The 26,305-nt window shown below is 33.6% G+C and overlaps 1 protein-coding gene across 1 annotated transcript in view; it reads right to left on the reverse strand.

Moving 5' to 3' along the window:
- Positions 1 to 10,582, reverse strand: part of LOC130050323 (short-chain collagen C4-like) — a 66,412-nt gene extending 55,830 nt beyond the window's left edge. Inside the window, exon 1 of the mRNA XM_056150048.1 lies at positions 10,396 to 10,582. The gene's annotated coding sequence lies outside the window, so the exon portion shown is untranslated. The remainder of the gene's footprint in view (positions 1 to 10,395) is intronic.
- Between the last annotated feature and the right edge of the window lie 15,723 nt (positions 10,583 to 26,305).

Below are 26,305 nucleotides of genomic sequence, written 5' to 3' on the forward strand. Positions count from 1 at the left end.
CGCAATGTTTGGATTTTACATGATCAATTCTCTCCTCCTGATCTACATGTAACATGCACTGGCGCAAATTGGATTAAGCCATTCAAAATATATACCTCATCAGATCAGTGTGGTTCAGACGGTATAAACATTTAAAATACAGATTGATTGTTTGTGTGGAAATCAACATGATGAACAATGGATTAAAGATTCCATACATCTACAAGCAGAATAACTTAGAGTTTCATAACAGTCATTGATTTATTGCTTTAAGGTGGCTCACTACACCCAGAAATAGTTTCTCAAATCAATATGAATTGACTTAATTATAAAACATATGATGATATATAATAAGTATATATTCCAAAAAGGCAAAAAATCTACAAATTTGGATAAAAACATGATTTTCAAAAACAATATTTCAACACATATGAACAAAAGACTGTGGGATTTGAACTCGAGATCTGCGGTTCACCAGCCCAATGCTTTAACCACAGATCTACGATGATAGACAAAGAAATCGATCGACACAATTAATTTCACAAAACATTTAAATCGCCATCTCGTGATGTGTTGCCATAGAGAGTATAAGTTTTAGTGTAGTGAGATACCTTAAAGTGCAATATCATGAATAGGAGATATATAGCAACTGGAGATTTCATCAGTTTAGTTTGGAAGACAACGTCATACTCTATGAATTCATTGGTGTCAAATCAATCTGTATATTGATTCAAATATTTTGACTTCACAACAGATTTTCCCCAAATGTATGTTGCAAGATATAACTTAAACGACTTGTCCGTTGATTGCCGTGTATTCAATATTACACCTGTTACAATATATCGATTTTTCCTTGGCTTGTTTATGAATTCAAGGTTAAAAAGTAGTCGAGGTTTTGTAGCAATTTCGAAATATGTGAGATAAGATGTTTGATATTGAAATTGATAAAGTTTTAGAATTAAATCCACATTTTTGTCACAGATATTTTTTTTAATTCGTAGTTAAAACTTAGATTTATCTTGATTTTCAAGTATATGAATAGGTTGTATTTTAGTTTTAAATGTTCAAAAGAATTTGCATCAGTAACGTTGGGAAAGTCGTAGAGAATAATTTAGCATTAGCCATTAATAAATGTTTCTAGAATAGAATGTAAAAGGGATATATATTTGGCTCCACTTTTTTGGCACGCTGTTTTTGGCTATATTTAGCTCTAAAACTTCATAGTTATTTCGGATTTAAAATATTTCGGTTGAGCATCACTGAAGAGACATTATTTGTCGAAATGCGCATCTGGTGCATCAAAATTGGTGCTGTATAAGTTTTACATTATGACCCCTGGGTCGAGGCCTCTGCTGGTGGACTGTTAGTCCCCAAGGGTCTCTACAGCCCAGTAGCTAAGTACTTCGTAACTAGCTTGAAAATACGGATGTATATTTAATTGCTGTTATAAAATTTAGAAATTCATTTCAAAATTAAGAATTATCTCCCTCATGCATAGCTCTTATCCTTAGACGAATTTGGCTCCACCTTTTTTGGCACGCTGTTTTAGGCTATATTTAGCTCTAAAACTTCATAGTTATTTCGGATTTCAAACATTTCGGTTGAGCATCACTGAAGAGACATTATTTGTCGAAATGCGCATCTGGTGCATCAAAATTGGTGCTGTATAAGTTTTACATTATGACCCCTGGGTCGAGGCCTCTGCTGGTGGACTGTTAGTCCCCGAGGGTCTCTACAGCCCAGTAGCTAAGTACTTCGTAACTAGCTTGAAAATACGGATGTATATTTAATTGCTGTTATAAAATTTAGAAATTCATTTCAAAATTAAGGATTATCTCCCTCATGCATAGCTCTTATCCTTAGACGAATTTGGCTCCACCTTTTTTGGCACGCTGTTTTAGGCTATATTTAGCTCTAAAACTTCATAGTTATTTCGGATTTCAAACATTTCGGTTGAGCATCACTGAAGAGACATTATTTGTCGAAATGCGCATCTGGTGCATCAAAATTGGTACCGTATAAGTTTTACATTATGACCCCTGGGTCGAGGCCTCTGCTGGTGGACTGTTAGTCCCCGAGGGTCTCTACAGCCCAGTAGCTAAGTACTTCGTTATAAGCTTGAAAATACGGATGTATATTTAATTGCTGTTATAAAATTTAGAAATTCATTTCAAAATTAAGGATTATCTCCCTCATGCATAGCTCTTATCCTTGGACGAATTTGGCTCCACTTGTTTGGCACGCTGTTTTTGGCTATATTTAGCTCTAAAACTTCATAGTTATTTCGGATTTCAAACATTTCGGTTGAGCATCACTGAAGAGACATTATTTGTCGAAATGCGCATCTGGTGCATCAAAATTGGTACCGTATAAGTTTTACATTTATGAATGTGTTCTAAGGCATTACATTTTGAGGTTATGATTTGAAATTACGAACATTCACTTATTGATGTGAGTAGACAATACGCCTCGTCACAAATCTTAGGTCATGTCCATTCTTCTTGTTTTCGCAATCTTTAGATTTTACGTTATCAATTATCTCATTCTGTCCTTAAACACCTTATGTGATATATGATCTACATGTAAAATGCACTGACTCAAATTGAATTAAGCCATTTAAAATACATGCCTCATCAGGTCAGTGTGGTTCAGATGTTAAAAACATCTAACATGCAGGTTGATTGTTTGGATAAAAATCAACATGATAAACAATGGATTAAAGATACCATACATCTACGAACAGAATAACTTAGAATTCAATAGTATCGACTGATATATTGCTTTTAAGTGCAATATCATGCATAGGAAATATATAGGAACTTGTGATTTCGCCAATTTAGTTTGGAAGACACCCTCATACTCTATAAATTAATGAGTGTCAAATCGATCTGTATTTTGATTCAAATAGTTTGATTTCATAACAGATTTTCCCCAAATATATGTTGCAAGATGTAACTTACACCTCGAGTTCATTGACTGTCAATATTCCACCTGTTACAACATATTGATTTCTAGATGGTTTGTTTATGAATTCAAGGTTATAAAGTCGTCGATATTTTGTAGCAATTGTGAAATATGTGAGATAAGATGTTTGATATTGAAATTGATAAAGTTTTAAAGTTAACTTCAAACTTCTGTCACATGTCTTTTTTTTAATACGTAGTTAAAACTCAGATTTATATTGATTTTCAAGTATATGAATAGGTTGTATTTTATTTTTTCAAAATAATTTGCATCAGGATCATTGGTAAAGTCGTAAAAAACAATTTAACATTGGACATTGATAAATGTCTCTAAAATAGAATGTAAAAGGGATATGTATTCAGGAATGAAAGGCGAATATAACGAACAGTGATCAATCTCATAACTCCTATCAGCAATATAAAATAAAAAGTTAGGCAATGCATTCTAAGGCATTAAATTTTGAGGTTATGATTTGAAATTACGAACATTCACTTATTGATGTAGGTAGACAATACGCCTCGTCATAAACCTTAGGTCATGGCCATTCCTCCTATTTTCTCCTCATAACAAATGTTAGGTGGCACACTTCTGTACAATCCCATTCACATCAAGTTCTGTAACTCTGCTTTCATTGTAAATGATTTGTAGTTATACTCTTCTATCTACCCTTGTTTAATATCATTTAAGTCGATATTTAGTGTGAATATTGCTGTTAATGGGGTTTTGTTGTGTCATGCGTCAGATAGCGTGTCTTGAAACAAATGTGTTTCCGAGTCCGACTATATCCTCGAATAATAAATGTTACATCTTCGCTGAAAGAAATTTTGACGTGGAGGTAATTGTGAATAGTGATACCTCCCAATGTAATGTGCTACTGTTGCTCTCGATTGTAATGAAATAAGAACTACAAGTGCATATATGACCTACATGTATATGATCTCTCTCAATATATTCCGTGATACAGAAGCCAATTTGTGACCCATTATTTATACTAATGTTGTATAATTCAATTTCAGTGACCGATACAATGAGCTAAATTTTAGATATTTAATATGATACAATCACATTCAATTACGCGTAAAATCATACAAAAAATATCAAACATATATCGCGTATGAGCGTGGCATGAACGAAACAGAAATAGTAGCAAAATATCTGCTAATCAAAACAGAAAATAAATGCAATCCCACATTATGCCGTCAAAATTCTCCACACTACAGTGTTAATACTATGATTACGGATAAAATATTTACAAGACTCGGTGATTATGAATTCGCAAACTGAATTGGATACTAAAAGTACCACGAAATTGAAGAAAAGGATGACGAGGATACTCCGTCAGTATCCGATGGAGAAGGAACACAGAAACTACTTTTAAAGTGGATGTAATCGAGGAATTGCCACTTTTAACCCTTTTTAATATAAGTTCACTGTCAAATCATCGACAAAATAAATTTGTTCTGTAGTCTCTTTGAGTGGTAACAGTGGCAACTTGGTAAAAGGTTCCTTTGATCTTTTCACATACTTTTTCTGGATCATGACCATGCTATACATTTTTAGTTAGTATTGGAATATATTCATCAAGTTAGAATCGCTTGTGTCATAGTGCATATTTTTGATAGCTAATTCTTGTTTTAACAAGTATTTTAAGAATTGTATATTTGCAATATATTCGGTTTTCTAGATGAAAATTTCTCTTGGGATCTGGGTAAGAATGGGTCCTCCGTACCCTTTGTTTGTTCTAGGAGGCGGCTAAATGGGACAGTCCTTCGGATGAGACCACAAGAATCGAGGTCCCATGTTACAGCAAGTGAGGCACAATAAAAATCCGTCCCTTCTCTAAGGCCGTAAGCCCTTCACTGGTAATGGCGACATCTCCATATGAGTGAAAAATTCTCGAGATAGACGTTAAACAATATACAATCGATCAATCAAAGGAGAAAATGTTATAATTGTTTTCATTATTATGCAGCAGTATCCTGGTTGTATAAAACCTAAGGCAGAGCGCATTCTCTTTTCAGTGAAGTAGTTGTAAGTTTCAAAAATAAACACAAGCTTTAAAATCCCATGATTTTGACTGCGGATAACTCCGTTTACCTGATCAGGATATGGGGCTCGCGGCGGGTGTGACCGGTCAACAGGGGATGCTTACTCCTCCTAGGCACCTGATCCCACCTCTGGTGTGTCCAGGGGTCCGTGTTTGCCCAACTATCTATTTTGTATTGCTTGTAGGAGTTATGAGATTGATCACTGTTCGTCATCTTCAACTTGCATGTGTACAAGTTGGGTGACAGGAACGATGCAAAGAAAATGGTTTCTTCGTTGGTGAGAAATGAAGCAATTACCATACCCGTCTCCTAGAAATACAGATAAATAACTCATAGAACCCTTAGCAGTGAGCATTGGCTTGAGTTACCCTAGTTTAATACTTAAGGATGTTCTCTCCTGGTTTGAATTTTTTCAGAAGTATCAAACGTTTTTTATAAACCATTCTAATTGATACATCTTTATCCGAAAGACATTTAAAACATAAAAAGAGCATGTTAGTGTGGACTTGAAAGAATTGCAGCCTCTCAAAGTTGCCCCTTTGCTGAAACTTAATTTTTCATGAAAATCACCAATTTTCACAAGAAACACACTATAAAACAAATATTAAGGACAGAATAATCTTGGCTTTCTTTTATTTTATGAAAATTAAGCATAATTGATTATTTCAATAACTTTCACATAAAATATATCACCAATTCTACAAAAAATCAAGTATTAATTAACACAATTGTATAAAATATCGCACAAATTTGAAGACCTATTTCATCAAAAAATTCAACCTAGGGAGAATATCTGTATCAAACTTTTTCTGAAATTACTATTGTAGATTTGAATCATATTTTTGCTTAATTTAAATGAAAAAATGTGTGGGGTAGTGTGCATTGCAACAAAGATTTGAACCATTTTGTGTCCCCAACCCCCTTCTTACACTGACATACATTCTACACAATAACAATACACGATTTGTTATAAAATGTGTATTTTTAAATTGATACTTACAAATTCTATATATTTATTTCATTATATGATAAATAATCAGAAAACATAAATAATATATGCATATATACAATACTAATTCATTCATAACTACAGAATGTGTAAAACATATGCCCCCGCATCAGCATTTTCTAATTTCCATGCACTGTGACCTTGATCTTCGACCTTCTAACCCAAAATTGATAGGCATCTTTCCGTTTTTGTATGTATCCATATGTCCAAATTTGGTTTGAATAGAATGCAAAGTATTTGAGTTATTATCCAGAAACTACTTTTAACAGTCAACTTCCATGTGGCCATGAGGAAGAAATCTGCACTTCCTGGTATGGTTCTTCATATGATGATAGCACAACTCATCCCTCTCACTGTGGTTACCAAATGGATGTAGCTAAAAAGCAAACATTAGAACTCAATTTCTATCAATACTGTAAATTCTTAACAATAGAACAGGATATAATATTAGGTTTACCACCATACTGCTAATACACCAACTTCAACTACCGGTAACTCCAATTTTTGTATAGGCAGGGATTATGTTTTAATGCCTTGCCCAACAAATTGTTACTCTAAAATGATTTCTTAGGCAAAATGTTATATATGAATTTGTTAGTGCATAAATGACTGTTGATGAAATATATGCTAAAATTCTAATCTGGATTTTTTTTTTAAATATGCATTTTTAATACCCTATAAACAAATTTTAATGTTATCAAAACTTTTTGACAATTACACTTTGAAGGAATAATTAAAATAAAATTTTTATAAAATAATTTAATTTTAATTTTCTAGAACTGATTAGAAACACATTATTGATCTAGTAGCCCCCTTAAAAACATCTATACATGTATATATAGTCAACAAAATTATCTTTAGTTTTAACTAATTTGAAAACAAATGGCGCGCCATAATTATCTAGATGGAAGACCCCCCCCCCCCCTTTGAACTCTTTTTAATGAATTAAATTCGCTGTATACTTTGGCGATTTTTTAAAACAATGATATAGATTACACTTATTAATCAAAACGATGCTTCAATAATGATACATTGAACGTTAGGAGCGATATTCGCTCATGACCGACTAGGCGGGATCGGGAAGATCGAAGATCAATTTAGGTACAGATCTACAAAGTTTGAAGATTTTATTTTCATAAAAAAAATTCTTGTATATTGAAAAACTTACAAATTCATTCAATACTATATCAGCAGCCTCTGATTCGGGTACTACATCGCTAACATCCTTCCATTCCCCCTCTCGTCTGACACTATGTACAGTACTGTAGTGTGTCACCATGTGCATGGTTGTGTTCGCTTGTCTATAATTTTCTTGATCTGCCACTCACTTGTGAGAATATCGGATGCAGACTGATCTATAATTGCCGTTTTACTTCTAACGAATCGCCCATCTGGACTGCTTTAGAATAGACTAAGTGCGACATCGTACAGTGTGCGTCTTCGAGCTCGAGTTTCTTTACAATCGTAACGTCATCATGAATGTCGTAAAATGAGAAAATAAGTAAAAAATTGTCATGTTTTAATTAATTTTTGTTAGTTAATTAACATTACTTACAAATAAAAACAGATATTAATGTTTTTCTTTGTGCATACGAAATAAAACACACGCATCCCCATAGTTACGACTTTAAAAAGTATGGAGACTCACTCGCGGTAAAAGTACCACGAGTATAAACCCTTAAAGGACACATCTCGTGTTTCGAAAGTATACAGGATTATATGCATTTTGTCTTCCTTATGCTTATAGAAATTAATTGTAATAGTTCGCTGAAGCATTGCGATAATTAGCCACAATACAGACTTAAATCTAAGCCCCAATTTCAAAACGCCTAGTTAATTAGATAGGTAGTTACGTGGTAGTGACGTCATATGCGACCTTCGTCGATCAACTTGTTGTAAAATTAGTGTTAGATGGTTTTAAAAACTCGGGTTTTAGGGGCTTAATTTATTTACAATGGATAATATTTATTTCGATGTTGACAAATTTCCCGACTCTTATATCTTTTAGCCACCAGGTGCATACAAATAGCAACCCAAATGTAGCGAGGAAAGCGAATACGAAATCTGCATTTGCGAATGAATAATGTTTACATGGTATCGCTGCCTAAACACTATTTGGTAATGCCATTTCTTGAACCCTTTCTTTACCGGCACATTTTAGAGGTTTTCAAAGACTAAATGACAATATTTTTAAATCGAATTAAATCTGCATGTATCACCATTTTACGTAGGCATGTGACATATAATTTTGTTCAGAATTGGACAGGGAACATTTTGTCTCTAAAGCTTGTTCATGTTATCCCACGGCCCAGAGTTATACGGGCTCAGAAGTCATTTAAGTGCATAATTTTGCAGTCTTTTTTTTCTCTGGAATATATATATTACGATCCCTCTCACTAGATTCGAGTCAAAAATAGGAAATTCTAAATGTATGAGCTGAAGTGTCTTTTAAAATACTACAAAAAATCACAATCCAATTAATCAATTTTATTGACAAACAAATATTTTTGGTTGCTAAGTAACAACACTCATGGTATACTTTTGACCATGATTTTTCTTTCTACATCCATTCGACACAATTTAAACATAATTACATTGCATGATGATTAGTAAATGTCCCATTATTTTAAAAATATAATTTTTGACTAGATCTTAATTATTTTAAACAAAAAAATATAATGAAGATAATGAAGGTCAAAGGTCATAAAATGGAAATTTCGCTATGATATACATATTCATCATTTTCTAATAATATGACGTTTTGTCATTATGTTCCATTAAATAGTATAAATATTTGCATTATTAAAACAAAGATATTTACTGTTAAAATCTAAAATAATCTATTTTTTGTATTCAAATATATTTGGTTGCTAAGCAACAACACCATTATTATGAAAAAGTACTGCCCGTTTTTCCTCCCCAAGTCCAATGTATACGAATATTCAAGTACTTACTTTCAATCACTGAATTTAATTGTACTTACATTATATTTAACAAAAATGTTCTTCTTATATTCAACCTCCTAAATGTAAAACTTATACGGTACCAATTTTGATGCACCAGATGCGCAAAGAATGTCTCTTCAGTGATGCTCAACCGAAATATTTGAAATCCGAAATAAAATGAAGTGTTAGAGCTGTTATAGGGAATTTTATACATCCGTATTTTCAAGCTAGTAACGAAGTACATGTACTTAACTACTCGGCTGTAGAGACCCTTGGGGACTAAAATTCCACCAGCAGAGGACTCGACCCAGCGGTCATAATGTAAAACTTATACGGTACAAATTTTGATGCACCAGATGCGCATTTCGACAAATAATGTCTCATCAGTGATGCTCAACCGAAATTTTTGAAATCCGAAATAACAATGAAGTGTTAGAGCTATTATAGGGAAAACAGTGTGCCAGAAAAGTGGAGTCGAATTCGTCCAAGGATAAGAGCTATACATGAGGGAGATAATCCTTAATTTTGAAATGAATTTCTAAATTTTATAACAGCAATTAAATATACATCCTATTTCTAGACATTATTCTTGATAGTGAGTTGTTCCGATAGGGGCATGCGTTGACCAATATCTGTCTATCGACTGGAACTTCTCAGCAGACGTGCATAAGATAAATGCCTCCCAAAAATCGGGGGGGGGGGGAGATTTCTTTATACTTAGCCCCAAATACTGATGTATTCTCAGAGCTTTTGAATATTCAATTGGCTCTGTAAATATTTTCTATAACCAAGGCCCTCTGAAAATTATGCGTTTAATTACTTATGAAATGTTATCAAGGGTAATTTAATAAATGTGTTAGATCCACAGCCAGATTAATTTTGGTAAAGGTAATTTTATTGAAATGCATTTTATTATTCGTTTTAAACTGGAAATCATTGTTACAATATCGGTACTTTAAAACTAGCAATACCTGTACAGTTCCTTTTCATGCAGTGACAGACTGTGAACTTCCTTGGGAAACATATGACAATCATTCCCCCTAGATATGACCATCTCAGCATAATGGCTGGCTGCAACACAGATGGAGAAAACCAAATACTCTGTCAGAAACAGCTTCATCAAATCTACAGTTCTCTGAATAATTCGGTCCCATATCTGACAGGAAATTGCAAATAATCAGTAATAGCCATCATACCTTATTTTTTAGTATTTAAAACACTTATTATACCTTATAATTACAAACAGAATAGTGATTTTCCGTATTTAGTCTCCTTTTTGTATTGCATGTTATATCTAGTAATGCTACGATAAACAGTAAAATGGTACACGCATATCAGTGTACCATAATGCCATGATTCCATTTGTGAATGTATTATCTGGATTCATTTGAATGTTAACCAAATGTATATGTATTTAACCTTATATTCAACCTCAAAGAGTAATACCAACTGAATGCCAGGTTGTCGCTCCGAATGAAATGCCACAGTTCTTGGATCAGGTGTCCCTGTGTCCTCTACATCAGCATCCTTCCAATGCATGTCTGGATTTGCCAGTAGACTGTCACTAGCGGAAGATACCTGAAAGCTTTCCACTAAAGATTGGGATGTCAATAACCTTTTTAAAGATGAAAAATTACAAATGTTTATTAAGAATTATTGGTTTATGTTTTAAAGTAAAATATAAGTTTCATGATAGTAAGGGACAGTTTCGCACGAAAGTACTGGTCATATTCAATTTAAGATAGAGATGTCCTTGAAGTGCCATTTGGTAAGGAATGACATACATGTGTTAGAAATGAATGGAATATTTCATTATACATTGCGATTGTGGTAGAGTGGGTATTAAAAAGAAAAGATATGCATCATGGAGGTGTTAACATTACCCCTAGCATATACATGAGGACAAATACAGACGAAAATCAGTTTAAAACATACAGGGTCCAGCGAAAATACAGTAACTCTGAGGGAAATTGAATGGCCCCAGATTTAAAGTAGAATTGAATTGGTTCTTCATTATACACAGTGTCTAAATCCCCTGACATGGTACTCTGATGGGGTGTGGATTTAGTCGAAAGCTAGGCAAGAAATGGAAACATGCCCATCAGCTCATAGCACACCAGCATGTATGGATCACATGTAATTTATAGTCATAAGCTACTAAGTGTATATAAGCTAAAAGAGAAATTTATATGATTTTTCAATAGCCTGTCATAACCAGACTTTGATTGATGTTACCCCCCCCCCCCCCACTCCTCGACCTTCTGTCCCGAACACACATGTCGTGTTTATTTCTGTTACAATATGAAGAAAACACTCAAATTACGGAAATAAATTATATTATTACGAAAATACAATGATGTGATATGTGCTTTCCTAACAGATTGTGTTTTCTTTTCACACAAAGATAATCTTTTTATGAACATAGAAAAATCTTGGAAAAAAGCCTCCACACCAGCGGTCATGAATGCCCAGTCTGATTAAAACCACCAACCCCCCTTCTCATCGTACACTATATCTGACCCCTTCTTTCACTCGCGCGTCAGGTAATGAGAGACCAAAAATGGCGGGGGGGGGGGGGCTACATCACTTTACATGTTCATACTGAATGCATGATCGTTTGGGTCACCCTGCAACGGGAGATCCAGTGCATCTTCTTCATCTGACATCGAGTCGTATTCAAAATCTATGTAAAATACATTACAAGCATTCGGTGTGGTGTTTTCGTTGAAACGGAAACACGTGTGTTGACTGTGCACAATTTCAGAAAATCCCGTGGCCGCGATCCGGATCACTGAAAAAAAGTATATGGAATATGCAGACTGGTTTGTTTTTCTTTGTTTCGCAGAAATAATTTTATTTCTATTCGGAACAAATATTACATAACGTTTATATCTGAATTTGAAGTATTTTATTATTCTTTTTAATTCATTCTACCATGTAACATTCTCATTAGGTGTTTTATGAAGTTACAAGTAGGTAGTGTAACTGTTATTCACAAATAATGGTTTTATACTTTTTTTTAAAAAAATCAGAGAATACCTGGCTGATCATTTCATACATATGTGTATATTGTTTTAGTGTATCAAAAAGTATTCAATTACCAATAGAGGACATACAAATGGTTTTCACTATTTTATTGTGCAACACCCGTCGATCGCTTTCAGCGACAACGTTTTGTCACTAATTTTAAAGAAAACCGTGCAGCATGTCCCAATTTCATTTTATCGTAATATAAAAACTACCAATAATTATAACACGAATAAGGGCCCATCAAAACGAAATTTCCCTCTACTTTTACAGGCTGTATTTACTTTTCCCTATTTCCATATATGAATGTTAGTAAAACGCCGATCTGTTTAAACATTGAGAAATAAAATCGTAAGAAAGCGTACATGTGCAAAAAATTGCTATTTTCTTATAACTGTGCCAAGCATTAAAAATAATTTTCATATTTTTAAAAGCAGGGAATATATGCTTTTCAAAAATATGAAAAATGGTGCATTCATACAGAAAATAGAAAAAAATCGTATCGAGGGGGAAAATGGCCTTGCGACAAAGCGTTGCGTCATATTTAAACGAAGCCATCTTTCACTTTAAATGCTTGTATTAATTTAATTGCTTTATTTACTTAACTGATTTTTACATGCATAGATTACATATCTTATGACCGTAGTTTCAAAGATTTAGAGGCACTCCTTTTGCGTTGCCCTGTTTTTACGCGCCACCGGTCAAATTGACCGCCATGGTAGAGAAGGGGTTAAACAACTGTAATTAGCGTTGTTGCTTGTTCAAAATGTACAGTGCAATTATTATTAAATTTATTTTTGGATAAGTTAGATAGCCCTGTATTATGATACGAGTACGTATCATTGATAACTAGGCCTATTGTCATGGGTGCATTTCGAAAAATAAATCATCAAATTTATAGTGAAATTCACAATACTTTTAAATTATTTTATTCAAGCAATTTTATTAATCATTATTGTTTTAATCTGCAAGTTGATACTTAAGAAGTGGGAGCGCTGCGTGCTGTTGTTTTAACGTACGCGTTCCTTAAAAAGATGAAAGCAATATAATTCATTCCAAAGTTGGGAAATATTATATTTCATCATTTATAATTGAAAGTTCAATCATCTTTTATCTTTAAATTTCTTTTTAAAACTATCAGTTGGTGGAAACTGCGAGCATAAGTTATGTCTATATGTTATTACAAGGTGAAGGTCAGTTGATGCGAGTGTGTATTGAATTTGAGAGCAGAACGAAAAGCATATGCCGTAGGGGATGCTTACTCCTCCTAGGCACCTGATACCACATCTGGTGTGTCCAGGGGTCCGTGTTTACTTAACTATCTATTCGTATAGCTTATAGGAGTTATGAGATTGGTCGATGTTCGTTATCTTCACCTTGCAAGTAACAGTGCGTAGCTTCGATAGAACCATTTTCTCGCAGTTTATCTACGTCTTTGTCCGAGTGCTTGTTTGAAAATATACAGGAACAAATTCTACTGATTTTTTTATGGCAAAGTCGTTGTGCCCCCCCCCCCCCCCCAAAAAAAAAACCCCACGTCTTGTCCCCCATACCTTCCTTCGGAAATTGAAAGAAAAACACAGTCCAAATCCTCTCTACTGACAACAAGTATACCCTTAAACGGCACAAACACCATAACAGTAAACACAGTGTTATTTACAAGCCGTTAATGTGATAATTGGTTGGGATTTTTTTTTGTCAATTAAATCTAATCTGTTTATGAAATGGCTAACAACTGTTTCCAAATCTTATCGCTCGAGATCGCATATGACCTCACATATAATGGCGCGTAAAATATCGAAGAAAATAAGCATATCGCAAGATTTGAATTTCGTCGCTTTCAAACTCGAAAACTACACAAACTGTTTCATTTAAAACACATATAAAGTAGTATTAGGCATGAAGTGAATTAATATTGATGAAAAAATTAAAAAGTTTAGAAACATGCGATATGTCCTTTAAAATAAAGAATTGGATTGTGATGTGTCACTGCGAACTGTGGAGTGAACTAATCAGTCCCTCGCTGAGCATTTTCAAAATGCAGTACAAGAACTTCCAAATCTGTAACGTGGAAATACATCAGACTAATGTATTCGAAAGTCTTAGCTACAAAAGAGAAATCCTGGTTAGATACATTGTACTGTAAAATACATATTAATTAAATTGCTTTCTCTGTGAACATAAGCCTTCAAATGAAAATGAACGCACTGATACTACTAATATGTAGAAAAGTATTGAAAAATATGACCATTTGTTGCACTTTTAAAAGTATGTGTCTTGAACAAAGTTAGAGAGAAATCTTTGAGTCTTTACAAAAATGATATTAACTGTATGACAAATGGGATGATTTCAGCTTCTCCATTGTCAACTTCCAATATTTATGTAGCAATATTCCATTAATACCTTCACATAGTGTTTATATATCTCAACTGATTTGATATGCAAGAGTTTGTTCTGCGAATAGTCAATTTTTAAATCGAGGTAAGCTACTGACAAACAAGTTGATGGTACAGGGATTTCAACAGTCTCGATTGAAGTCAGCATTTCACAAATTCTATTGTCATTGTAACGATCTAGTTCGTCAATACAACCTATCATTGGGTCAAATGCTGTCTGACGTGTTTCATAACGCTTGTTAAGCCGTTCTTGGCACATTGATTTTGACTGCGGATAACTCCCTTTACCTGAACAGGATATAGGGCTCACGGCGGGTGTGACTGGTCGACAGGGGGATGCTTACTCCTCCTAGGCACCTGATCCCACCTCTGGTGTGCCCAGGGGTCCGTGTTTGCCCAACTATCTATTTTGTATTGCTTGTAGGAGTTATGATATTGATCACTGTTCGTTATCTTCACCTTTCATTAAGATGATATTCAAGACATACCTCGGGGGATTTTTATATCTTCTTAAAACATATTTTAGGAAAGATCATGCCTACTGGTAATCCATAGAGTATCACCACAACACCAGCGATATAACCTCCAGTAGCAGTGCAGTTTTTCAATGATTATAAAGTCAGTTTTTCCTGATAATGTGTAGCAATTTATATGTTAGGTAGACTATGCCTTGAAAATGATAACTTTGGATCAAACCCTTTCTGTGCCCCCCCCCCCTTATTTTTGTTTATCAATTAACATATTTAATATTACATATTCAATCTGTACAAATTCAGAGATTCAGTTTTCTATTAATCAATCACTCAAGTTTAAAGCACATGCTGTCTTCTAAGTTAAGTGTTCTAACACTATATTTAGTGACAATAATAGTCACCTAACATTACCTGTATCGAACAATGTTTACGACTAAATACAAGAGTTGCATGTTGTTGGTGCATCTTTCAACCTTTACCCGAATGTGGTCATGATTATGATTTAACGTAGAATTCATTTTTTTTAAAATTATTTTTCAATACAAAATCACGACTAAGACAAATGTTCATAACTTTTTACCACCATTCGTCATTTCAGTCATAATAATACATTACACTTTCAGATAAAAACCAATAAAGACTGATTGATTCATTGTTTCTTTTACTTTCTGTTGAGGAATGTTTGCTCACACAAGTCTTCAGAAGTACCACCTATGCTTCACGCTCAGGACCGTAGCAGTAAGGGCTCTAATTACGTCTACACACCTGCCTCGACATTGGACCCCCGACCTTTAAGGTGATTCTCTGATGGGTCAGAACAAATCCTCTATATAGCGCAGCATAATTAATAATAAAGTGTAATTAAACAATTGATAAGATTATTTTACAATCAATAATTGATAGAAAATTTGTAAGAATAGCGAATTATTTTTTTTTTGTAATTCATTTATTTTTTTGCTTTCACAATAAATAAACATTTACATATTAACAATACATGATAATATAGTATATACATATTTCAAGCAAGCACAAACATATATGTGTATATTTAGGAGTGCATATGTACATGTATAATGTGAAAAGTATTTAATTTCGAAAAGATGGGGAGAGAGAAGGAGAGACAGGGAAAGAGAAGAAAGAGAGAGAGAGATAAGGGGAGTAAGGGGAAGAATTTTGCCTGGTCTACTGATCAGTCTCAATCATTTCATATAAAGCAATTGTTATTTGTTAACTGTACATAATTAAAGCAAATCACATATATTCTGCCAGTATTTCTCATATTCAGTATATTTACAGCTTTTTAGCAACATAGATTTTTCTATATAAAATTTATCAATGATATGTTTTTTGACAGCACAAACATTTAGTTTTGGAGCCATTTTATACCTACTTGCAAATATGTAATACTTTACAAGAAGTATTAGTAAATTTTGTACTTTGAATAAGTTTCTGTTATTGTATTTGCCAAATATTATGGCTTGTCTATCACATATAATTGGTTTATTAAATTTATTGAGAAACCAGTCTTCCATTGCACACCAGATCTCCTTTACTTCAAAACATTCTACAAACAAGTGATCAATTGTTTCTATGTTACTTTTGCAAAATGTACAAATGTGGGAGTCTATTAATTTAAGTTTAAAAAGATAATTATTGGTAGGAATTGTTCTATGAAGTATTTGAAATTGTAACCATTGATACTTCCGACTCTTTTGTTACCTTAAAGGGGAGAATAGCAAAATATTAACTTACGGTAGTAGCACAATAAATCCAAACAGAATCTACCCACCCAAAAGTAGTAATTTCAAAATCGTAGTTCCCAGTATAATAATCCGGAATGCATAAAAAGTGTCTAACCAGAGCTTTTCTTTCTATAATAATGATTCCAGTATATGTAATAGGAATGAATTTTCTAGTACAATCTTGAAAGACAACAATGCATCCATTACGTCATTTTTCCACCAAAAAGAACATGAAGTCTAGAACAATGTAGATCACAGGTGTCAATGACAAGTAAACATAACTTTCTAGAACTATCTAGGTCAATTTAGTGCAAATAGTAATACACAGAACACCCCCCCCCCTTAAAAATTTTCAATGACAATGAAAACTCAAACATACAATGTACATCAATCAAGGCAACAACAAAATAACAAAACACCATCAAGACTCTTGATAAGGCATCTGCTGTAACATTTTCGTTGCTTTGATATGTTTGATATCAATATCATGCTCTTTCAATAATAAACTTCATCTTGTGAGTCTTTGATTCTTGTTTGATATTTGATGCAACAAATGAGAGGGCTGTGATCCGTAAAACAAGTATTGGATATACAGTAACATTCAAATAAACACCAAAATGTTGCAAAGCTAACAACAAAGCAAGACACTCTTTTTCAATGCTTGAATTATTCTGCTGACATTTAGGAAGTTTCTTCGAAAAATAAGAAACAATTCCTTCGACATCGTCACTGTGCTCTTGAAACAAAAGGAAAGTAGCACTGATTCGTATATCAAGGGCATATACAGTAAACTTAAATTGCTTAGAAAAATCTGGAGCTGAAAGAACTCATGATAACATATTTGACTTTGCAAAATTATTCGTCGCAGTCCTTTGTCCATACTTTAGCCCTCTTTTACAATACGTTGGTAAGTGGACTAATAGTTGAAGAAAAAATTTGACAAAAATTTCTGTAAAACCCTGTCATCCCTAAAAATCTCATTAACTCTTTCTTGTGCGTAGGGATCAGGAACTTTGCAATAGCCTCCACTTTTGTTAAACACCACTCTGATTCCACGCACAAGTACTCTGAAGTTGAAATAAAAAATATGCTAGAGTTCCTCATTGACAATATCTTCGTGGTCTTTGGTGATCAGGTCTTCCAACAGTCTGTTGGAATTACCATGGGCACGAATTGTGCTCCTTTATTAGCTGACCTGTTTTTATATTCATATGAAGCAGAATTTATTCAAAAACTTCTACGTGAGAAGAAAAAAATCTCTCGCTGTGACCTTCAATTCGACTTTTAGATATATCGATGACGTTTTGTCTATCAACAATGATAGCTTTCATTCATATGTCGATTTGATATATCCCCGTGAGATCGAAATAAAGGACACCACAGAGTCGTCCACTTCTGCTTCATACTTAGATATTTTATTGAAAGTAGACATTAACGGCAGACTAACAACTCAACTGTATGACAAACGGGATGATTTCAGCTTCTCCGTCGTCAACTTCCCACGTTTATGTAGCAATATTCCATTATCACCTGCATATGGTGTTTATATATCTCAACTGATTCGATATGCAAGAGCTTGTTCTGGGTATAGTCAGTTTTTTTAAATCGAGGTAAGCTACTGACAAACAAGTTGATGGTACAGGGATTTCAACAGTCTCGATTGAAGTCAGCATTTCACAAATTCTATGGTCGTTATAACGATCTAGTTCGTCAATACAACCTCGCATTGGTTCAAATGCTGTCTGACGTGTTTCATACCGATTGTTAAGCCGTTCTTGGCACACTGATTTTGACTGCGGATAACTCCGTTTACCTGATCAGGATATGGGGCTCACGGCGGGTGTGGCCGGTCGGCAGGGGATGCTTGCTCCTCCTGGGCACCTGTTCCCACCTCTGGTGTGTCCAGGGGTCCGTGTTTGACCAACTATCTATTTTGTATTGCCTGTAGGAGTTATGAGATTGATCACTGTTCGTTATCTTCACCTTGCATTTAGCCATAAAAGGTGTTACATAACCCTGACCTACTTTATGACCTACATACACTACAGTAGCATGACAAAAGTCACTCTTTGCAAGTTCACTGTTAACTTTGCTTTTGACAGAATGTCGAAGAATGCACGCATGATTTTGGAGATGTTCCTCCCATGTGTCGCTGTAGATGATATCATGTCATCAATGTAGGCTTCACATCCTTGAAGGTCGTGACGAAGGGAATGAATCATCCGCTGATAGGTCGCTGGAGCATTTTTCATACCACATGGCATCACTTTGTATTGGAAGTGGCCATCGGGAGTCACAAATGCAGATATTTCTTTGGCTCTTTCAGTCAATGGCACTTGCCAGTAAACCTTTGAACAGGTCAAATTTACTCGCAAATTTGGCATTTCCGTTTTTGTCAATACAGTAATCAATTCTAGGAATCGGATAAGAGTCTGTTTTTGTGATAGAATTCACTTTTCTAAAATCAGTGCATACATGTAATCGGTAGGTACCATCAGGTTCGGCACGAGAATGCAAGGTGAGCTCCAGTCACTTTCATTTGTTCGATAATGTTATGCGTCAGCATGTACTGCACTTCTTCTCTTAAAAATTGCAATTTTAATGGATTTAAAGGATGTTGCTTGATGGGAAAAGTGTCACCAACGTTAACATCATGACAAGCGGCATTGGTCTTTTGTGGAACATCCAAGAAGATTAAAGGATGATTAGCCATAAGTTGCTGTCCTCTTTAATGAATATTCAAATGTTCAAGTTTGGTATCCAGATTGGCAAGAATTTCAAAGTTCTTTAAACGGACATTCTGGTTGAAATCTTTTTCACTAGTGTCTAAACTAATTTCATTCTCAGCACAATTGTGTAATGCCTTAAAGACCCAATTTTAAGTTAACACCCCCGAATTGTAAGTAGCCTGTCAATCAAACATTTAACAATATATCTCAGGTGGAGTGACACCTGCAGGCACTGTGGTCTGGAGCTACCCCAGAGAGGTGTTTTGATAACAATAACAGCCAGTATCTACAGGCATTCGTTAGATCTTGAGGAAGCCCAGTATACCTGAGTTTTGATAGCATTGACCTGTCCACAACTGCTATTTTCTTGTAATTCAATTGTTTTTAAAAAGACCCCTGAACAATGCAATTCAATATAATTGTAATTTCCCCCTCTATGTACATGTATTATAAATGACACAATCAGAAATCAAACAATAATTTGCACAATAATTTCTATAACTTGTAAGGTACATAAAGACCCAAATTTCGCCACAAAATTAGGATAAATTTAAAATGTGGTTTCACTTGGTTTAATCATTATGATTATGCACGGGGGCATTGGCCCCGATGATACATGTGGAAAATAGTGACGTAATATGTTCTTTGACGTCATTTTCCTTATCTCCGATTGACATGATTTACCGAAATCGCCGAAATAAGCCATTTTTATGCCTTTGAAACCATTTTTAAGATAGAGAACATGCAACAACCACAAAGATGTTTTGTGTACAAATTAATCATGTTGAAAGTCAGTGATGAGCAAAATTTCGTCTTGGTTGGTAAATGAGCAGACTATTAAATTTAACGTTTAACCATTTCCCGCATTCATCTGTTATACAAATTTCAACGTTGATGGTGTTCATATATACAAGTTTAATGAATAAATTATATGCATATGTACAGCATATTAAATTTTATAAAACTCTACTTAGTTTGCATTGAAGAAGATACTGTGTAATAAGAGAATTGGAATCTTCGACACAGATATTTCCGATTCCAATTTTACTCGTTTTATGTTTGATATAGATACGCAATGATGTCAACGCAATTAATGTAACACATGTGTTTATAAAATAAAAAGTTTAATAATATCGAACATGAAAGCGCGATAGCTTAATCGGTACCTTTATACCAGAGCATAATAGTGCGAGAGTTCGAATGCAAAATTTGGTTATATTTCCCCCGTAAAAATTGAATTAGTAGAAAGTCAAACATACAGGCTTTAGATATATACACTTGAAAATCAATTCATTACAATATATTGTAGAGTATGATGCTTCCAATATGCGTTTATATATATGTCATTGTCATGTTAATATAAATGATATACTTGTATCTACTGGTAATACAATTGGTTGCTCATTTACTGTCATCAGCTGATTTTGAAATATTTTTGTGTTGTTATACGATCCCTACATTGCCATGTGGCCGATGTTTGTAAATATTAGGGACAACATGAATGTTCATGACTTGATTCATTGGTTTTTGTAACTTGTTTACATTGCACGAGCTACAGTTATTTTAGTGTTGCAGGGATCTTGTCAAACACTAATGATATGTTACAAAAATTACAAAGTTTTAATGTTCTATTTACCTTCGTCACATTTAGGCAGCCATTTTTACCGGAACTGATTATTGTATGGCGCGCAAGAGTTGTAATGTATGCATTTGACCCCGGGTCACTGTCTATTTTCGTCTGGCGGTCTTTATGAATGCATATTGCTATTTTCTTCCGGGTTGTGACATTTATTTGAGAGACGAAGATTGTTGGTAGTAAAACATTTACAATTATGTACTTTGATGTATAATTAAAGTTGTATTAATTGTTTTATTTGGAAGCACCGATAGTGTGTCCGGTGGTTTCCAACCTTGCGCGTGTGTTGCTCCGGTGGGTCTAGAAGTCTATATAAGCAGCCTGCAGATTTTCTCCGGGACTTTTCCTCAACCTAGCTTTTAGAAACGGACGTATAAGAATTAGCACAGTAAGTGTAAGGAAATAGAAGGTTATTCCTTCTGTCCTTAGTTATATAGTAATTTAATTAATGAGTTAATCCCTTATTAATTACTTAATTAGTATAAAGTGTCGGATTTCTCAGTGTATATATAAGACAGGGCAGGGAATTTGCGTATTTAATTAACGGGTTAATCCCTTAATTATTTACTATCTGCATTCTATTAGAAATAGGACTAGGAACAGTTTTATTTATATAAAAAGTCAGTTAACATTGCTATTCTGGATAATTTAGAGGTTATTCCTCTGAATTCAGGAGTTTAAGATTGCTGAGATCTCTTGAATATTTTAAGAGACTTTCATAATACTTGTAGGCATAGGAATTTCATAAATATATATTAAGGGTAATTCCCAGGATATATGTTTCAGTGAAAGTCCCCCTCCCTCCCTTTCTTTTCCGATTTTTGGTAATGTAATAAAAAGCCAAGGTTGTGTTGATTTTTCTCAAGTTACAGTGTACGCAAAACAAGGTGAATCTTTGTTATATTGGCATATTGTGTGCATTTACATCACTGAGATAGTTGAACTTGGACAATAAAACTGTAAATTGAAAAGTCTGTTTCTTTAGCTGAAAAATCAGTCTGGTCATTCTGGACTTAAAACAAATCCTGACAAAGCTTATGGAAAAGTGAATAAAGAAACCATCCTGACAAAAACCCTGAAAATTAGACAGTAAATATTCCCCTGGAGAGCGTTACAATATTGTTCATTATTTACATGCTGCAGTACCTGTAGTTTTATGACATGCATGTTTCCTATCAAAACAATTCCAATTTCATCGATCTGTCGTTTAGATTACAAAGTTGTCGAACTCATTTAGGAGAGGTTACTCCATGATATAATTCGCATCTACCCTGCTATAAGAGTGAATGTTGGTAGTTGGTAGATGAACGATGTAGTATCTAGATACATGTATCTAAATTATTACTCATTTGTAAGCTAAAAGATAAAGTATACGCTTGCATTGTGTATTCCAAGAGGACAAAACCTGGTGAACCCCGATCATTACATGTAAAAATAGATAAAAACATTTCTTAACAAAACATTTTTAGTAGAAACAAACGACTCTGACTGCATTTGTAATCAATGTCAACAAATCTACAACTCTAATCGATCCATGCTTAAATTTTCGCAAGCATTCAGTACTACCATAAGGGGGGAGGGGATAAATCAAAATTCGCATGTAAAAGTTATGGAAAAACTACATTCTCAAAACAAAAGAATCCCCTGTTGCTACGTCGCTGTAATAATTATTTGTTTATAGAATCGCATTTAAGTTACATTTGTCGATAACTGACGCACGTGTTCTGTGACATAGTCTTATTTAAAAATACATGATAGCTAGTCATTGGTTACTATTTTCATCATTAAATGGTGGAACTGGTGTTGAAGTATTAGAACGCAATTTTCACACATAAGGAGAACTTTCTTTTCCTGCAATTACACTTTAACCATCCCACTCACCTTTGGTCGCTTAGCATTTAGTGGCATGTGCACAAAACACTGCATGCTTAATGACTATATCCGAATCATGCGCGGATCTAGAATGGAGGTCCGGAGACTCCCTCCCCTCTGGAATTAAAGTTGCATGTAATTTGTGCGCAAAGTAATGAGGACTAAACCAAAGCACAATATTATCATTTGTATAAAACTGGAACGATTGTTTAATATCCTTTTCCCAATCTACATAATTACCGGTGATTAATGTAAAGATTCTAACCAAGCAATATTCTTGGCTTTTTTCAATTTCAATTTCACTAGAAATTTTTGTGAAAATAATGTAAGTTCTCAACAAAGCACAGAAATTTGGATACAGCGCGGTAATACTATATTAATTTTAGCAAAGCATGATATTTTGTAGCATTAAAGTTTGAACACTCGATATTTTCTTTGTTTAAACTTCAAATAATTCAAATAGCCGACGTTATAGAAATAAAGTAAAAGTATTGAACAATTGTTCAATGTGGTATAATCGTACACTACCATTATTTGGAGACTTTAGTGAAATGAAGAATTCAAACATAACTCTCCGAAATTTCGCTGCATTTAGATAGATGAAGTACATCAGTCGCGTGTCATTTACTACAAACGAAAATCGCATATTCCCAGATCCATGGAAATCATGTAGCATGCAGAAAGTACCCTGCATAGGTGTCTGACAAAATCAAGTGACGAAGTCCTTGTACACAACGATGGCTTCGAAAAACATGTGCCGGTCATGGTCACGGTCTGATGATATCGTGGCACTTTTGCACGATGATGAATATCTAATATGAATGTAACACCCCTACTAACGTGTTCGGAACATATTCTTTATCGGTGTTAAGTAGAGCGTAAAATCAAAGACTATCGAATGAAATATAATATCGCTGCTCCGAGACTCCAACGCGAGCTACCTGAGACCCGGTGAATTTTCTACCGGATATGGATGTGCTTTAAGGAATTCCAGTGTTAATGTAAGTATCAATTAGAAATTATGGTATATTGTACTTTATTTGTTTTTGCAATATATAGATCTACGTATCAATGCATTATTTTCCCAATGCCATCAGCTAATAAAGCTTAAAGAAGAAATGGTAAGAAAGAGTTATCGTCCTTAGATTTGGACCTAGGCCAACTTTGAAAGAACTCTTGATTATCGTGAAAAATAAATTGAGAGGACTTCTTTCTATTTCAAAGTGCCATAATTAAATTTTAATGTTGCATAGGAATTGTGTTCAAATTATCAAACACTGAAATGTTGCATACAATTTACCATTTTCACGCAGAAAATACTATAGTCTGTTTCATGTTTGAGGTACATGTATATATCACTGTATATATGTATCTGTAAATGTGCACGTTACAAGCAAAGAAGATGCATTGCAAGTATCTTAAAACTTCTAAACTTAATATTTCTTTGGTGGAAACATAATCATTTTCCTAATTTAGCAGTATAGATAAAGTGAATTTATTTTATGAAGAAAGTAAATTTTATTGATTGGATCCATTGTGGTGACCAGGGGGTGTATATTACCCATTCATATTTTTTTGAAATGTAAATATTTTAATGATTAAACTCATTGATGCATGCAGCACACCTAAGAAAATTAGAATGAATGAAAAGTATATGACATGTATTTGTATGATTATCATTTGGTACATATGTAAATGAAAAATTCCAACTTTTCCTTATATGATATGATTTAATAATAATACCATATTTATATAGCACCCTTTTCATACACTATGTAATAATGTACGCTCAAAGGTGACCAATTATGGATTGTTTTAAAGTGGAGGGAAAGCAACAATAAATGGAAATTAGAACATGACTAGATGTTGTACAATGCATGTATATATATATTAACCATTGCCAAAGTATATAATGTACCAGTGATAATTTTAAAAGTTGATCAGAAAACTGCAAAGGACACCAGGGGACAGTGCATTATATTCAACAGGATCCTTCCTGTATCTAATGCAGGATTGTAATTGTCATTTATAACATGTATATCCAATCTGGTAAAAAAAAATGTGCATGTTAGACACCAGTGGACAATGCGTTAATTAAAAGAATTTTATCAGATCATACATCAATCTCCTTATATGTAGCAAAATATCGCAGTCTTTAATTTATATAAAATCATAGTAGAAAACATTTAAAATTCCTGAGTGTTGCAGGTCTCATACTCATTTACAGATTGACAGTTTATAGCTCTGAGTTTCTGTAACCACACACATGTATAATTACTAATGTTTATTTATGCAAGCATCTATGATATATATTAATCATTAACACATATATTAATGTGACGGGACAATATACATAGATATACATCATAACTTTTTCCTTTATTGATACATTAAGCAGTAAATATTTTCATAAGTCATTTCTAAAAAAAAAATTCTCCTTTTATGTATGAAATACCTACATACATTTCTGATCTTTTTAATTAATTTAGATTTACTTACTCCAATTACAAACTTATAATTACAGAAACACACATGTAATAATATCAATAATCTTTTTCATATTTAGATTAGTCATGTATCTGTATGTTAGAGGACAATTTGTACAAAAATTTAAAATCTTAAATCAAATATTGAATCACAATTAGGATTACATTGCACAACACTGTAATTAACTATTGTTTTAATATACATCAACTATATTTTGTCTGTAAGAAATATTTGCTGTTTCATTTTTAGTATTACATTTCGTAACATAATTAAACAGTTAAGTCTCAGCAATCAAAATTGAGCTGTGATATTAAGGCGTCAAATAAAAATTGTGTTTCTGACCCTAAATTAAACACATTACCCCTAGTTTTTAAAATAAACATATATTGTTGAAGAGATCATTGAAGAAACATTGTTTGGGGGACTTGACATCTGTAATTCAATTTTATCTATAATAAGTAATTTTAATCAAACTGAATTTAAAAGTTTCATTGACAAGTGAAAATAAGTTCAATAAGACATGATTAATTTGTTTAAATGGAGATTGTGATCAGAATGTTAAAACTTAATTGTTTACAGTTAAAGAAAAAAAGATACGAATCATATGTCCCAATCTGAATTAAAATTAGACTGTTATAATATTTGACTCGTCTTCGGTACAAGGAAGTGTATCATAGAGAAGTGGGATTCTTTTTCTTTTGCCATTATTTTGACTTACGCAGCAATTTATATTTTTAGCCTAAATTTCAAATCTTAATATATATTTGTGCATGTGTCTGCTTTCAGTGTACTTTTTGGGGACTTTGAGTGATTCACCACCCTCTGAACAAACGTATTTTGAGATCTTCAAAGGAATCCTAGATTTGTCAAGGTATCACATCTTCCTATAATTGAATGTAATGATTATGTTTTCAAGATTTTAATTAAAAGGAGATTATTCTGTCTACAAAGCGATATCATTTTATCTGTCCTTAAATTTTTAACCCAGCTATACTTTG

This window comes from Ostrea edulis, chromosome 9 (genome assembly GCF_947568905.1).
Source record: "Ostrea edulis chromosome 9, xbOstEdul1.1, whole genome shotgun sequence".
Taxonomy (NCBI): domain Eukaryota; kingdom Metazoa; phylum Mollusca; class Bivalvia; order Ostreida; family Ostreidae; genus Ostrea; species Ostrea edulis.